The sequence below is a fragment of the Sminthopsis crassicaudata genome, chromosome 5 (genome assembly GCF_048593235.1).
Source record: "Sminthopsis crassicaudata isolate SCR6 chromosome 5, ASM4859323v1, whole genome shotgun sequence".
NCBI classification, from domain to species: domain Eukaryota; kingdom Metazoa; phylum Chordata; class Mammalia; order Dasyuromorphia; family Dasyuridae; genus Sminthopsis; species Sminthopsis crassicaudata.
The window spans coordinates 185,322,385-185,337,621 of NC_133621.1; the positions used below are offsets into that span (position 1 = coordinate 185,322,385).

The window sequence follows — 15,237 nt, forward strand, 5'->3', positions numbered from 1 at the left end:
ACTTTGAAGAGTAATAGAATATATTCAGACTCATCCAGGGAGTCAAGACTGAGAAAGGGGCAGTATCCCTGTTTCCTAGGGGATTCAAAAAATCCAGATACTGTTCAAATCTTTCTTCTCAGACCTCTTTACTGTTTATCTAGCTCCCTTCCAATCTCATAGTGTGGTGCATTGGAAACAATACTAACAGTAGATTTGGAAGCAAAAGATTTAAATTTAAATCCTGGTCAGTCTTACTACTGACTATCTGAATGACCATAGACAGGTTACTTTCTTGCTCTGTAATTCTGTCTCATTATCTTTAAAATGTAAAGGTTGCATTTGACCAGATGATCTCTTAAACATTTTTTTGGTTTCAAATTCTGTAGTCCTTTATAATCATCATTCTCCCCAATGAAGTTGGTCTTGCTGTGGAAAGAAATAGCATTTTGGGGCATAGGGATGTTTCCATTCGTCCATTTGGAAGATCAAATTACAAGAAATTTCCTGAGTTTAGATGAAGGAGGTGCCATCTGTGGGGTTTGCTTTAAGGCATGACATCCAGGTCAGATGAAAATGCTGATTTTGCCAATTGCACTAATGTTTCAAGTTTTTTTTTTTTTTTTCATCTCATTTTCCTCATTCTCTAATTCTGCAATGCCCTTTACGTTCATCATGTTTTGACTGAGACACTGAGTATTCTGTTCAGTCTTGAGAGTCCAAGGTGCCTTTGAAACAACAACCAGAATGGGAAATTGCTTACTTCATCAATTGTACATTGAAGGCCTCTGGTGTCCCTCTAGTGGTGATAGAGGAAAATTAATTAATTAACATGATTCTGAGTTAAATTCTAAATCTCTCATGGAGATTCTACCCATTTATTCATAACCTTAAAGGAAAAATTAATTACAATAATTCTGAGTAAAGTTCTCCTAAATCATTCATGGAGAATCTACCCATCTACTCAGCACTTTAGAGGAAAATTAATTCACATGATTCTGAGTTGAGTTTCAGAGAAGAGAATGAAAATTTTTACTGAGGTGTCTGAGTATTTCGATACCTGGTCATATACAGCAGTATCATTTAAGCATCTTCACAGTCATCATCAAGGACTCTCCAGCCTCTGGAGGCCTTTTGAGTTGATCTCATTCCCATGACTCCAATTCAATCCATTCCCCCCTGAGAAGCATTTAACAATCTCTTAGTTTGTACAAAGGATTGTGCTAAGTGAAGAGCATAAAAAGGCATAATCATAATGTGCCTGAATCATTCCTGAGAGAGGAGTGCACCCACTTTTTGTTGAAAGCTGATAAGGCAGAGTGGTTCCTTACAGAAAGGCATCCTTTCAATTTTGTACAGGACTGAAAATTCTTGTGCCCCAAGGTTTATAAGACATCAGTTTGCTTTTTTTATATCTTTCTCCGTTTTCAAATAAATAAGCAATCTAGGATTGAGGATAAATTTGCTAGTTTTTATAAGTTGTAAGAAAATTGGATTTTTTTTCTTTTTTTCAATCAGGGAAGCTAAATCCCAGCTTTGACCTTTGCTACTTTTGTGACCTTGGAAAATCAATTGGTAAGCTTTTATTTAGCAGCTATTATATGTTATACACCAAAGATAATAAGACAAAAATTAAATAGTTCCTTCTCTTGTAGCTTATTGTCTATCACAGGACACAATATATACAAGATAGACAATTAACAATGTTTTTATACCTTCCTTTGCTTACTTGAGGGAGCTGTGCTAAATAAATTTTGAACTTCTTTTCAGTCCAAAATTCTTTGCTCTTAAGATTCTTTGTTTCTAAGATTCATAACTTGTTACCTGCTTAGTTGACTCATAACCCTAACATTCGGGAAACCCCTCACACCATCTATCCTGAAACTTTTATGTTGCAATTTCAGCTTCTTCCTTTATGCCTTGCATCTAATCAATACAAACAAGTAAACAAAAAGTTTCAGGCTCCCATCCCTTTTCAGACATGTCCTATATGTACAACTTGACATAATGGAGGCCTGGGTTTGAACCCCTTATTCTGGCTATCAGGGCACTGAAAGCCTATTATATAATTTGAATCTCAGTGCTGATACTTTCTGGCTATGTGACTGTGAGTGGGTCTCAGAACTTACATAACCAAGAGTGTAAAATGAGGTTACTAATACTTTTATTTACTAATTTTTAAAAACATGGACAAGTTCACCTTTTTCTTTCAAAATTTCTCTCTTTATGTCTGTCTCTCAGTCTCTATCATTTCTGTCTGTATCTGTCTCTCTCTGTCTCTCCTTCTCTCTGTCTCTCTGTCTCCATCTCTGTCTCTGTCTCTGTCTCTCTCTCCCACCCTAAATGCTATTTCTTTCCACAGCAAGACCAACTTCATTGGGGAGAATGATGATTATAAAGAGACTGACAGTCTCTCTTTCTGGTGATGAATGTAGGGAATTTCTGGGTGAGGAAATCTCTCCACCAAGGCAGAATCCCAACTTCCATGCAACTTGCAGACTTGTAAAGCTACTCAGGGCAAGTAACTTGTTTAGAGTCACAAGCCAGTATATCTCAGGGCAAAATTGGAACCCAGTTCATCTTTATTCTCGAAATCCCATATTGCTTTTGCTGCATGGCTTGTGAAATAAGGATATTAATTCTACTCAGGGTTGCTGTGGAGAATACGGTTTATAAGCTTTATATTCCATCTGAACCTTTAGTGTGCTCTTTTTATCCCCTTTGGTGCCTCTATACTTAGGCATCAAATGATTACTGTGACATTCTCCTCTTTTACCATGCTTTTTATCTTTTCTTCAGCTCTCCTCACTTCTCAAAAATAGAATGACTTATTTCCTCTTTTAGTTTCTGGCCTCAACTTTTGATTATCTTATTTTCCTAAGTTGTTAATAAGTGACTGATAATTAATCTTAATCAAGCATTTATTAAGTCCATATTTTGTGCCATCTCATGTTCAATATCCTCTAAGTTTTAACCATACAAATTACAAAAGTAAAATATGTCCCTGTTTTCAAGGAGCTTATAATGGGAAACAACACGGACATTTGTCTATTGCTACTGTTTAGTCATGTCCAACTCTTTGCCGCACCATTTGTGCTTTTCTTGCCAAAGATACTAGAGTAGTTTGACACTTTTTTCTCCATCCCATTTTACAGATGAAGAAACTGAGGCAAGCAGGGCTAAGTGATTTGCCCGGAGCACACAGCTAATACATATCTCTCTATTTGAATTCAGTTCTTTCTAACTTCAGGCTTGGTGCTCTTTCCACTATCCACCTAGATGCCTCTAACATTTATAATTATATACAAAATAAATACAAGGTCATTTTGAGAGGAACACATTTGCATTTGAGGGAATCAGAAAAGACTTTGTGAAATTTAAGCTGCATTTTTCCTGAAAGAAATGAGGGATTTGTACAGATAGGGATGAAAAATAAGAACATTTCAGGCATAAGGGACAGCCAGGGCAAAGGCATAGGTGGGAGATAGAGATTTGTATATGATAGAAAAAAGCAGACCAGCTTTGCTATATCAAAGTAAAACATGGAGAAGAGTAATTTCTTTTTCTTTTATTTATTTATTTTTCTTCATTAAAGCTTTTTATTTTTCAAAACATATGTGTGGACAATTCTTCAACATTAGCCATTGCAAAACTTTGTATTCCAATTTTCTCCCTCTTCCCTCACACCCTCCCCTAGATGGCAAGTAGTTCGATACATGTTAAACCTGGTAGAAATATATGTTAAATCCAATATATTTACATATTTATATAATTATCATGCCACAGAAGAAAAATCAAATTAAACCAGTTAAAAAAAGAGAGAAGAGAGAAACAAAATAAAATGTAAGCAAACAACAACAAAAAGAGTGAAAATGCTATGTTGTGAACCATACTCAGTTCCCACAGTCCTCTCTCTGGGTGTAGATGGCTCCCTTCATAACTGAACAATTGGAACTGGTTTGAGTCATTTCATTGTCCATCAGAATTGATTATTGTATAATTGTATAATCATATAATTGCCGTGTATAATGATCTCCTGGTAGTGCTCATTTTACTTATCAGTTCATGTAAATTGAGAAGAGTGATTTTCAATGAAGATAGAAAAGCTTGTTATAGTCACCCTTGTGAATAGCTTTAAATGAGAGAAGAAATAATTTATATTTTATTATATTTGATTCTGAAGTTAATAGAGAGCTACTAGAAATTTTTATTTATGGTAGTGACATGGTTATATTTGTATATTAGGAAAATCAGTTGGGTAAAGGTTAGATTGAAGAGGGAAGAAAGGGAGATCAATTATGAAGTTATTTCAGTATTTTAGACTGTGTGAATAGAGAACTATGATGATCCAAGCTATGTGAATGGAATGGAGACATTTAAGAGAGAAGATGTAAAGGTAGAAATAATGCAATTTGGCAATTCGTTGGATATGTGAGATAAGCTGGAGGAAGAAATTGGGGATTATGCTAATGTTAGGAGCCTGGATATCTGGAAGGATAGTGTTGCTTTCAAGACTAATAGGGAAATCTGGAAAAAAGGAGGGTTGATGGAGAGGAGAATGAGTTCTTTTTTGGACATGTTGAATTTGAGATGCCTATGGGATACTCAATTAGGGGGCAAGAGCTAAAGAAGGCAAGAGAAATCATTTCATGCAGAGGAAGAGACATAAGACTCCAAATAAAGATAACGTGCTAGATACAGTAAGGAGACTAGGCAAAAAACAGCATGAGCTTAGTTCTAGGGGAACTCTGTGAGGTAAAATGGGTGTGGTGTGCTAGTGATTATGGAAGATTTGTAAAAAGAGGCAGAAGAGTTTGGCCTTGGTCCAATAAGATTTAGGGAACATTCTCTAGGAGTACCTTATCTGTGAAACTCTTGAGAGCATCTACAAGTTCAATGTCAATTCTTAAGCACCTAAAATATTTGACATGTTTTAAAATTTAGTGTCTTAATTTAATATCCACAGGCACACACTGGGCTTAATAGTTCAGATAGGTTTGGGACATCAGCAGAAAACTTGACCTAGGTGGAAGTAGTGGTGGAAATTGAGGCTCAGATTTGAATGATAATATAACAATGTACTGTTAACTAATGGTGAAAATAAATGAGTTGTCTCCTCTCATTCTACCTCTCCTATTCTACATACCTCTTCTTTTTTCCAGTCCTAAACATGAATAATCATTCATTAGCAGAAGTTTGTATGTAATTTTCATGTGCTGAAAAATGACTGTGCGAGGACACATTTTGAATTTTAAAAGCTCTTGGGGAAACAATTGAGTCCCAAAGGTTTGAAGACAATGGGATTGGACCACCCAGTTGACTCACCTTCAACCCAAAATTCTATTCCCAAGTCCTATTTCCTTATCCCACATTTTATGTATAGGAGGCAACATATATCTGAGATTAATTGAGACAAATGAAGTCTCATATGCTTCCCTCACTTCTTTCATTCCCATCCCTTGTGGAAGAATAGACAAACAGGTGAGAGGGAGAAGGAGGAAAAGAGACTGTTAAGGAGCAGTATTCTCTATTTTATCTTTACTTGATGGGGCTAAAGGCTAGACAAGGTGTGAGAGCTTTAGAACCTTCCAAACCTTTTTTTTTTTTTTTTTTTGAGGAGTTGATATTTCAAGGAGAAATAAAGGGCAGTTTAATTTTGAATATAATTTAACCTTGAAAGGGTTTGAGGTGGATTTATCCCCTTAGAGAAATAAGAGAAGAGAATTACACAACTAGAAAGAGCCTTTCCAGTTCAACTCCAGTTCAACTGTTCTAGGAATACAAAGAGACAGTGTTTAGAAATCTATCTCTTCTATTGGAATGAGAGTTGGTTTTCATCTAGTTTTCTACCCTAAGTTAGGTGGTTGTCCCAGAACTTTTTCCCACCCCTCCTATGATTTCTTTCTCTCTGTCTCTCTCTGTTTCTCTGTCTGTCTCTGCCTCTCTCTCTCTCTCTCTCTCTCTCTCTCTCTCTCTCTCTCTCTCTCTCTCTCTCTCTCTCACTCTCTCTCTCACTCGCTCTCTCTGTCTCTCTTTCTGTCTCTCTGTTTCTCTCTCTATCTGTCTCTGTCTCTCTCTCTCTGTTTCTCTGTCTTTCTGTCTCTCTATCTCTGTGTGTGTGTGTGTGTCTCTCTCTCTCTTTGTCTCTCTGTCTCTCTCTCTTTGTCTCTCCCTGTCTCTCTCTCTGTCTCTCTGTCTCTGTCTCTCTCTTTCTCTCTCTTTCTCTTTCTCTGTCTCTATCTTTCCTCTCCCCCCTTTCCCTCCCTTTTTCCCTCTACCCTCTCTTTTTCTCTCCTCCTCCCCTTTCTTCTCTTCCTTCCTCTCTATCTTCTCCCCCCTGTCTTCTTTCTTCTTTCCTCTTTCTTTCTCCTTCTCTTCTCTCTTCACTCTCTCTTTCTCTCCCCTCCTCTTTATGTCCTGGAAGCTGGTAGTGCACCTTGCCTAGGATGTATCCAATTCCCTGGAATTCTGGTCTTTGGGCAGCCAGGGTCCTAGAGAATGCACAGCATCAAAGCAAAGAAGGATGAGAGAGAGTAGGGTTGGGAGTGGGCAAGGCACAGCAGAGTGTCCATGGAATCATCGGGTGCACTTTGGATTGAGGAAGACCTGAAGCAAAGATGGACTCTTCTCCCCGAAGCCGCTTCCAAGGAATCAGAACAGCAATTCTTCATCTTGAAGAGGAGGCCAGGAGAAACTACAAAAGTAAGTGGATCAGTAGAGATCTGAGTATCATGTAATCAGGAACTGTGTACTGAAAAATTTGTGAGAAGAAAGATAATCCAAGGGCTTCAGTGAATGAGGGAATATTTCCATGTTGGTATGGGAGGTTGGTCGTACTTGGGAAGGGTATATTCTTGTGATCTCATGTTTCTAGGATCTACCCAAAAATGGGAATGGGGAGGAAGGAGATATATGGAAATGGTAAAAAAAATAAATTAGTTTTGGTATCATATAATAAATATTCAAATATTTTGACCTAGACCCCCAATTTAACTTTTTTTTTCTAGGTATTCCAGATGGCTACTACCTAAGAGAAAGTCTTAGACTTGATATCTGGACATTAGAAAAAGAAGGTAGGAGATGGTATTTCCCTAAAGAGACTTCTGTTTATTTAGACATTCTTTCCCCATGCATACACATATATTGCCACAATAACTTTTAATTGACTTTTTTCAAAGTAAATAGAGTTCTTAGGGTCAGCAGAAGATGTTTAAACCAGGAAGTGTGCTCTTGTAAAAGGGAAGAATGGGTGGGAGGTGCAAAGTATGTTTTCATACTTGCTCTTTGGTTTTTCCAGACCTGAAGATTGGTCCCTTGGTTCCATGTATATTAGACCATTCCTCTAGAATTGGGTTTGGTTTTTTTTTTTTTGGTCTACTGTCTTCTTCTCATAGTGGCCAGTCTTGGATTCATGCTTGGCAATTGTCTCAGAAACAGTGTTGCCAGAAGCTTAATATCCAAATTTGATGATTTTCAGGATGCTTTTTTCTGAAGTAAAGTATTTTAGATAGATCCTAGCCCTCCTTTTCCCATCTCCTGGGAGCTTAGGGCTTCTTGACTCTCAATTAAAAAGACTAAACTTTTCATGCATAAAAATGCTAAAATAACTGACATTTAAAGCCCTCCAGATGGTCTGACTCCAATCTATCTCTTCAGCCTTATTTCTCACCTCTTTCCCTACATTAACTTTACCAAAGCAGTTAGACTGATCTTTAACATGACACACATGTCCCTGTCTCTCTGTCCTTGCCCACATAGTTTTTCCTGTCTATAATGGATTTCCCATTCCTCTCTGTTTATTTAAGTTCTACATATCTTGCAAAGTCCAACTTAAGTCGCATTTATCTGTGAAGCATTGTTGGCTCATCCTACCCAAATCCCTCCCATCCCAATATCCTTATATTATATGATTCATTTAATATCTATTATGTGTTAATCCTAAAGGAGCCAGTGGCATATACGCTCTGGTAGAACTCACAACCAGGGAACCATGGATTAGGATAGTATCTCTCATTTGTGGATCAACTTAGCTAAATTTGAAGAGGAGCATCACCAAAGAGTTGCCCACCATTGGATGAGTTTTTTTTTTCAATATCAATAATTCATGAAAACTCTTGCCTAAAACAAAGAAGGAACTGTGCTATGCACTGGTAAAAGGAATAACCTCACTGACAAAATCAATGATTCAACAAGTAATGAAAGCAGCTACTTTTTTCTTTTAATATTTTCGTGAGTTCCTTGAGATTTGGAGATATATTTATTCATCTTTGTATCTTTTCCTCCAAAGGGCTTAGTTGAGTACCTTACATGTTGAGAGTTGTTCCATAAATTGTTGACGATAACAGTACTTATAAAACAATTAGAAAACAATATAAAGCAATATATAATTAAGTATATCGATATCCTTCCTAGAATGTGTTCCCTAGAACTAATCATGACATTTCAGGTGTGCTCTGTCCAAGTGAGATTATAGATTAAAAGCTAGAAGAGAATTTAGAGGTCATCTACAATTGCCTCATTTTATAGAAGAAAATGACATCTAGAGAGGATAAATAATTCTCCAGATCATCAGATATTAAATAATAAAAATTGTAATTCGAACCTAGACTCCAAATCTAGCTTCTTTGTACTTCACTAATATTACATCCCTCTTTCTGGATACTGTGTCTACTTACATGATTTGAGATTGTTAACTTTTGATTGACATTTCTTATTATTGAGTTTGTATATATTGGGTTTGCAGTCCACTAAAAACCCTAAATCTTTTTCACACAAAATATAGTCTGTCCAGTTTCTTTTCCATTGTAATAATGAAGTCAATTTTAAAAAAATCCATATGTGGGATATAATGCTAATCTTTTCTGAATTACATTTTATTATTTTCAACACATCATTGCAGCCTGTCATGATTTATTTTGGATTCTGACTGTCATTCAACCCCTTTGCTATATCCCTCCTAGCATTTTGTCATCTTCAAATTTGCCATCTGATGCCTTTGTCTAAATCACTGATCAAAATATTAAACAGGACCAGGGACAAATTCTTGGGGCATTTCAGTAGGAAATTTTCTCCAAGTGAATGTTAATCCATTAATGACATTATCATTGTCTTCAAGAATTTTGAAGGACTCTCTTGTGGAACAAAAGTTACTCTTGTCCTTCTTGGCCCCAGGGACAATTAGGAGCAATAAATGACAGTTGCTGAAGATAGTTTTCTGCTTTGATATAAAAGAAAAAAAGCCCTTTCTAACAATTAAAACAATTATAACTAGAAAATAGAATGGAATGTCTTAGTAGATGGTAGATTTTCCCTTTCTAAAAATCTTCAAGCAATGGCCTCATGACTATTTGTTTAGGATATTATAGTCTAAATTCTCCATTCAGATAACGGACTAGCTAAACGTTCCCTCTCTATTCTGAGGGTCTTCATTTTGTTTCCTATTTCATACTCTTGGGTTTGGTCCCTAACATATTCATTCTTTCAGATAAGAATGCATAGTCCCAAAGTTTAGTTCTTTGGCAATATTCACCAGGCCTGTGACACTGAGTTAGATATTAAAATGGAAACTACTTTAGGGAGTCAGATTAAGACTATTCCTGACTCAGCCTTTTAAATAATGTTTTCCTTTCATTGAAGTTCTTTTTCAGTTAGTATACCCTAACTTCCTCTGCCTCTGACAACTAGGTGGCCTACTATCAGAGTGAGCTTGGGATTGAGCGAATGGAAAGATAGACCATATAAATAAGGGATAAGAATTGTTAAGCCTGGGGATAAATAGGCTAATGAGAGTATTTCATGACTGTCCTGTTCAATCTACACTGATCATGCATTTACTAGCATTACACTATTTACTGAGGGGATGTAAAAGTCAGAAATAATTCCTGCCCTTAAAGAATTTACATTCTAATGAGGGAAACGACAAAACAATTAGAAACATGCAAAATATTTGCAGAGTATATGTTTTGTGTAAAATATTGTCACAGAAAGGTTGGTAATACCTAATTTTCTATCTCTGACTGAAGGAAGAAAAAGAATCTCCAAATGCAGAAGAAAGATTAGCTGAAACCTGAAAGTCCTTGTCTGCATGATGGGAAGGGGATAAACTTGTTACCTACTAGAAAGCCTCTTCTGTGATCCTAACTAGAAACCTATCTTAATCTCGCTCTCATTTTGTTTTCCCAATGGATATTCAGGCAACATGGGAGTAGAGAATAAATGATGATTATGGGCATTCAAAATGATTTTCCAAATACAAAACCCCCAAACCTTACAAACTCCCATAGAAATGAAAAGTGATGATTTTTGATTTAACTTGCCATTTTTTTTTGTCCAGCAGATGGCGAAAATAACATTGATGGTTCTTTTCCAAAATCCTTGGATGGCTTGACAAGGTAAGAGGTGTGGGGGACCACCTTTTGTTCTTTGGGCTGATTTGGCAAAATGACTGTTCTCAGTATGTGGGGTCACGTTCATAATACCTTCAGCATATACCTGCTATTCCAAGACTTCTTCAAACTGATAATAGGCCAAGGTATTCCTGTTGGTATTGCCCCATTCCTTTGGGGCAAAGTATTCTCTATTGAAATGAGATCTTGTACGCACAATAACAACAATTATAAAAAGAATAATTAGCATACTTTAATTCTTTTTGTTCTCACAATAAAACTGGGAAATATGTGATCTTGTTATCTTCATTTTACAGATGAGCGTGCCAAAATTATAAGGTTTGCTCAAGGTCACTCAGCTACTAACTATCAGGGAGAGGTTTTGAATTCAGGTCTTCCTAACTCCGGGTCACTTGTTCTGTCCACTGTCCCATCTAGTATTTACTCACTTATCAGGAAAATCTCTTTTTATGTATTACTAATACTGCTGCTATTGCTAGGCTATGTCTACATAAGGATCAGTTTTAAATCAGTTTGCCACCTAGGGACTCAGAAATAAATTGTAGGATAGTAGAAATAACTATACACTTGTAGTCACAAACCCTTGGCTCTAGTCCTGGTTTTGTCACAGTAGCTGGAGACATCCAGGTGATTCATTGGATAGATCACTGGGCCTGGAGTTAGGAAAACCTGAAAAAATCTGAGTCCAGATACTTGCTGTGTCTACTTAGGCAAATAGAGGTCAAAATGACCTCCATTTACTTTATTCCACTAGAGAATTCTGGTATTTTTGTCACAAAAACCCTATGGACAATATCATCCATGGAGTCACCAAGAGCTGACTAAACAACAGCTCCTTCAATTTAGGTAATTCACTTAATATTCCAAAGCCTCAGTTTCTTCATCTGTCAGATGAGAATACTGACACCGGCACTTGCCTGCCCCATTTGAGTTGTGATGAAGGAAAAAAAATTTCTGTTCTTAACAGATGGGGAAGCTGAAAACCCCCCCAGAAGTTTGATGACTTGTCCACCATCATATTGATATTAGCTGGCAGAGTTTGGAGCCAAACTTGGGTCTTTCTTTAAAGGTCAGTCCCATACAACTAGTCTTATGTATCTCTTAATCCAGAGTCCTCCATCCAGGGGTTTGGCCTAGGTGACCTCTGGGTCCCTTACAGATCCAAATCTACCATTCTATGACCAATCTCCCCAGAACTACCTTTTAACTATGAGATTGTTCTTTTTCCTCTTTGCCTCATTATTCCTGTGGCCCATCCCTTCCCATGGATTCTTTGGAAGTTCAAACCTGAGAATCCAGTTCAATATGGCATCTATTCTATAATCCAGTATAGATTTCTGACAATAAAAGAGAAAAACTGAATGAAATATGATTGACAACAACATCTCAGTGTGAAAAGAGCACTAGATGTGTGAAACAAACAAACAACCTTTGTTAGAATCCAAATTCAATTCTTAATTTTATTTGAGTTTGGGCTTATTACTTATTTAGTATTTTCCTTATGTAAAATGGAAGAGATGGACTCTCCATTTATTTCTAGCTGAAAATCATATATTTGTCCATAATCTGATCATTCTACAACTGACTGATCTTCAATAGGGTTGATAGAAGTCTTTTCTACAGCAAGCTGGGTTGAGAAGTACAAGAAAAGACCTTGATATTAGATGAAGATCAGTCAATTCTCCTTGCCAAGAATATTAATACTACTTCATACTTCCTCTGGGTTCCACCTCTGTTTCTAGATTTCACCACTATTTCCAAATTACTTTCTTATCTTGGAAGATGCCTCCTTCCCTGTTACCCACTCTTCCCATTGGTGAGTTCCTCCTTAAATCTCCATTTTTAGGAAATGCTTAAGCCAGCCATCCTTCACTTTTCTTTGGGTTCTATATCTGAAATTCTAGCTTTTATCATTATATGCCCATAAGGAGACCTACTCCTCCTACCTAGTCACCAATTTTCAGCTCCCTTTTATATATTGTCCTCATCAATCCTAATCAGTGCTAATTGTAAACACCTTGAAGGCAGGAATAGGCTTTCTTTTTACTTATATTTGCATTCTTATATAATAGAGTGCTTAGCACATTGTAAATGCTTTACTTATTGACTAACACTGTCCTAGCTCTGCCAGAAACTAGCAATATAACCTTTAGATTTAAAGAATCATTGAATTGGAAAAGACAGTGAGGTAATCTGGAGCAACCATAACTAAGATATAAATTTCATTGGCAATATCTTTTTTTTTTTTTTTTAATGACTCAGATATAAAGACTTACTACCTTTGGGAGCACCTCTCATTATTTGGGTGTTTTTTTGTTACATTGAGCAAGAGCTTCCCCTCTGCATTTTTAATGAATCAATCAACAAACTTGTACTAAAATTTCCTATATGAAAGACAAAATGCTAAGCGCTAGGATGTTAAAACAGAAGTTCAATCCCTGGCCTTAGGGTTGGGTAAACAATTTTTGCATCTGCAGGAAAAATCTATTAAATATGTAAAGATGGACATCTATAGGAAGATCCGTAAAATTAGATATAATTTAATTTCAGAGGGAAGGCACTTTTCCCAGAAGTTAGAGAAATCATCAAACTTAGTATAGAAAATAGTGTTTGAAGGAAACTAAGGTTTCTAAGAGATAGAGGTGGGAACAGAATGTATTCCAGGCATAGTGGACAGTCAATGAAAACACAGTTGAGAAGATTTGAGTGTGATATAAAAGTTTCAGCAAGAAGGCCAATTTGGCTTAACCACAGTGTATGAAGAGATGTATTATAAAGCTAGAAAATGTAAATTGAGATCAAGTTGTCAAAACTTCTAAAACACTGGTTCCATAAACATTAGTTCTCTGGATTGAAAATGGAGCCATTAGAGTTTATTGAAGAGAAAAGTGATGTAGGATGACACATTTTAAGAAAATCACAATGACAGCTGAGTGGTTGGACATAAGGTGAGAATCCAGTCAGGGAGATCAATTAGAAGCCTGCTGAAATAGTATAGACAATAGATGAAGAAACTAAAGAACATGCTGGAGACTGTTTGAGTACAGATAAGTAAATGAATAGAAGAGATTTAGGTGGTTGAAAGGACAAGATATGGTTATTGATGAGAAATGTAAGGGGAGAGAAAGTGAGGAATCTAATATGAGATGTTGTGAACCTGAGTGACTAGAAAGATGGCAAAATATAAATATTTGGAAGAAAAGTTGGTTTGGGGGAGAAAGGTAATGAATTCTGTTTTGAACATGCTGAATTTGAGCTATCTTCAGGAAATTCAAGTTGGTGATGCAGGGATAGAACTCAGGAGAGAAATGAAGCTTGGGTATAAAAATCTATATATATCTGGATATAAAAAGGGAGGATAATTTTCATGGGAATTGAGAAAATCTTTGAAAGAGAATATAGAGAAGAAGGCCCAGAACAGAGCCTTAAAATGGAGTTACAGTTTGATTATCTGGCAAAAGAAAGTGCCACAAAAAGGAAGGGAAGAGAAAAAAGGAAGAGATGGTACTTAATGCTGTTAAATTCCACTGAAATATGAACAAGATTGAAAATTAAGAAAAGATGATTTTTTTAGATGATTGGAACTTTCAGAGTTTCTGTAAGCGATAAAGTTGGAAGCCAGATAGAAAAAAGATAGACATAAAGATAGTAAGATAGATAGATCCATAGAATTTATAAGCACTTAATAGAGTGCTAGAGTTACAAATAAAAGGGAACCAAATGGTACCTATTGTTGAACTTACATTCAAATGGGGAAGCTGGTTGGCTTGGGGTGCTGTATGGGAAGGAAGAGGCCAGAAGGCATCTGTGGGCAAAGTGCCTGGTGAGGATGTGGACCAGTCCAGAAAGTGAGTTATACTGAGATGTAGGAATGAAAGTGGCAATAGTTTGAGAAGTGAGAGAAGAGGAAGTTTGTTTTCTGGGGATAAGCAGAACAAATTTTTAAGTATTTGAAAACAACTATCACTCATTCAACAAAAATTCATTAATCACATTAACACATTTGTTTTAAGCCCTTAATAAGTTTGCAAACCATTATACTAAGTACTAGGAATAGAGTATCATGTTTCTAAGTCCTCACTTCTCCAGGAGAAATATCTAGTTCCTTAACTTCCTTATGTGACATAGTTTAAAATGCTTTCATTATCCCCCTTGACTCTAAATTATCTTTCTTAACAACATGAATTAGAACTAGAATTAAATGCAAGAAAAAAAGGGAGGGAATTACAAGATAACTATAATATATTTAAAAGGAATAGTAAGTTATACATAATAATTTGGAATTTCATGTACAATCATTTTTTCTATTCTATTGTTATGGAAATTATTATTTGTTTCTTAAGTTCTGAATAAAATAAATAAATTTTAAAAATAAAAATAATATTCTAGATATATTTTGTCCAAGATGGAATTCAGATGGACTATCATGGCTCTTCCTTGAGAAACTATCCTTGCACTAGTATATCTGAAGGTTCACATTCACTTGTTTGGCAGCTTTATTACAGAGATTCAACCTGTGTAAAGTGAGGCAGTTAGCCTAATCTAGCTATTTCCAAAGATCTCCTCTTGTGTTATATTTCTATATAGCATGGAATCTATAACCATATAGGACTCCAATTTGGTAATTACTTCATCCTCTGAGCCTCCCAATGCACTCTTGTTTAATTCAAGAACTACTTATAGAACAATAAAGGAGTGTACTGGTAAATGTTTAAAAATTAGGCTCTCCAGAAAAAGAAACATAGGCATATACACTTTTAAGTTTAATCTGCATTATTAATATTTTCTTAGGTTTAGACAATGGGCAGCTAGATGGTTCGGTAGTTTAATGAATTCAAATCTAGCTTCAGAT

At 36.1% G+C, this 15,237-nt stretch overlaps 1 long non-coding RNA gene across 1 annotated transcript; it reads left to right on the top strand.

Annotated features, from left to right (window-relative positions):
• Positions 1–6,111: 6,111 nt before the first annotated feature.
• On the top strand, positions 6,112–11,468 carry LOC141542588 (uncharacterized). Its single transcript, XR_012482214.1, has 3 exons — positions 6,112–6,681; positions 6,987–7,052; positions 10,316–11,468. It is a non-coding gene; the product is annotated as an uncharacterized LOC141542588 (long non-coding RNA).
• The last annotated feature ends 3,769 nt before the right edge of the window (positions 11,469–15,237 follow it).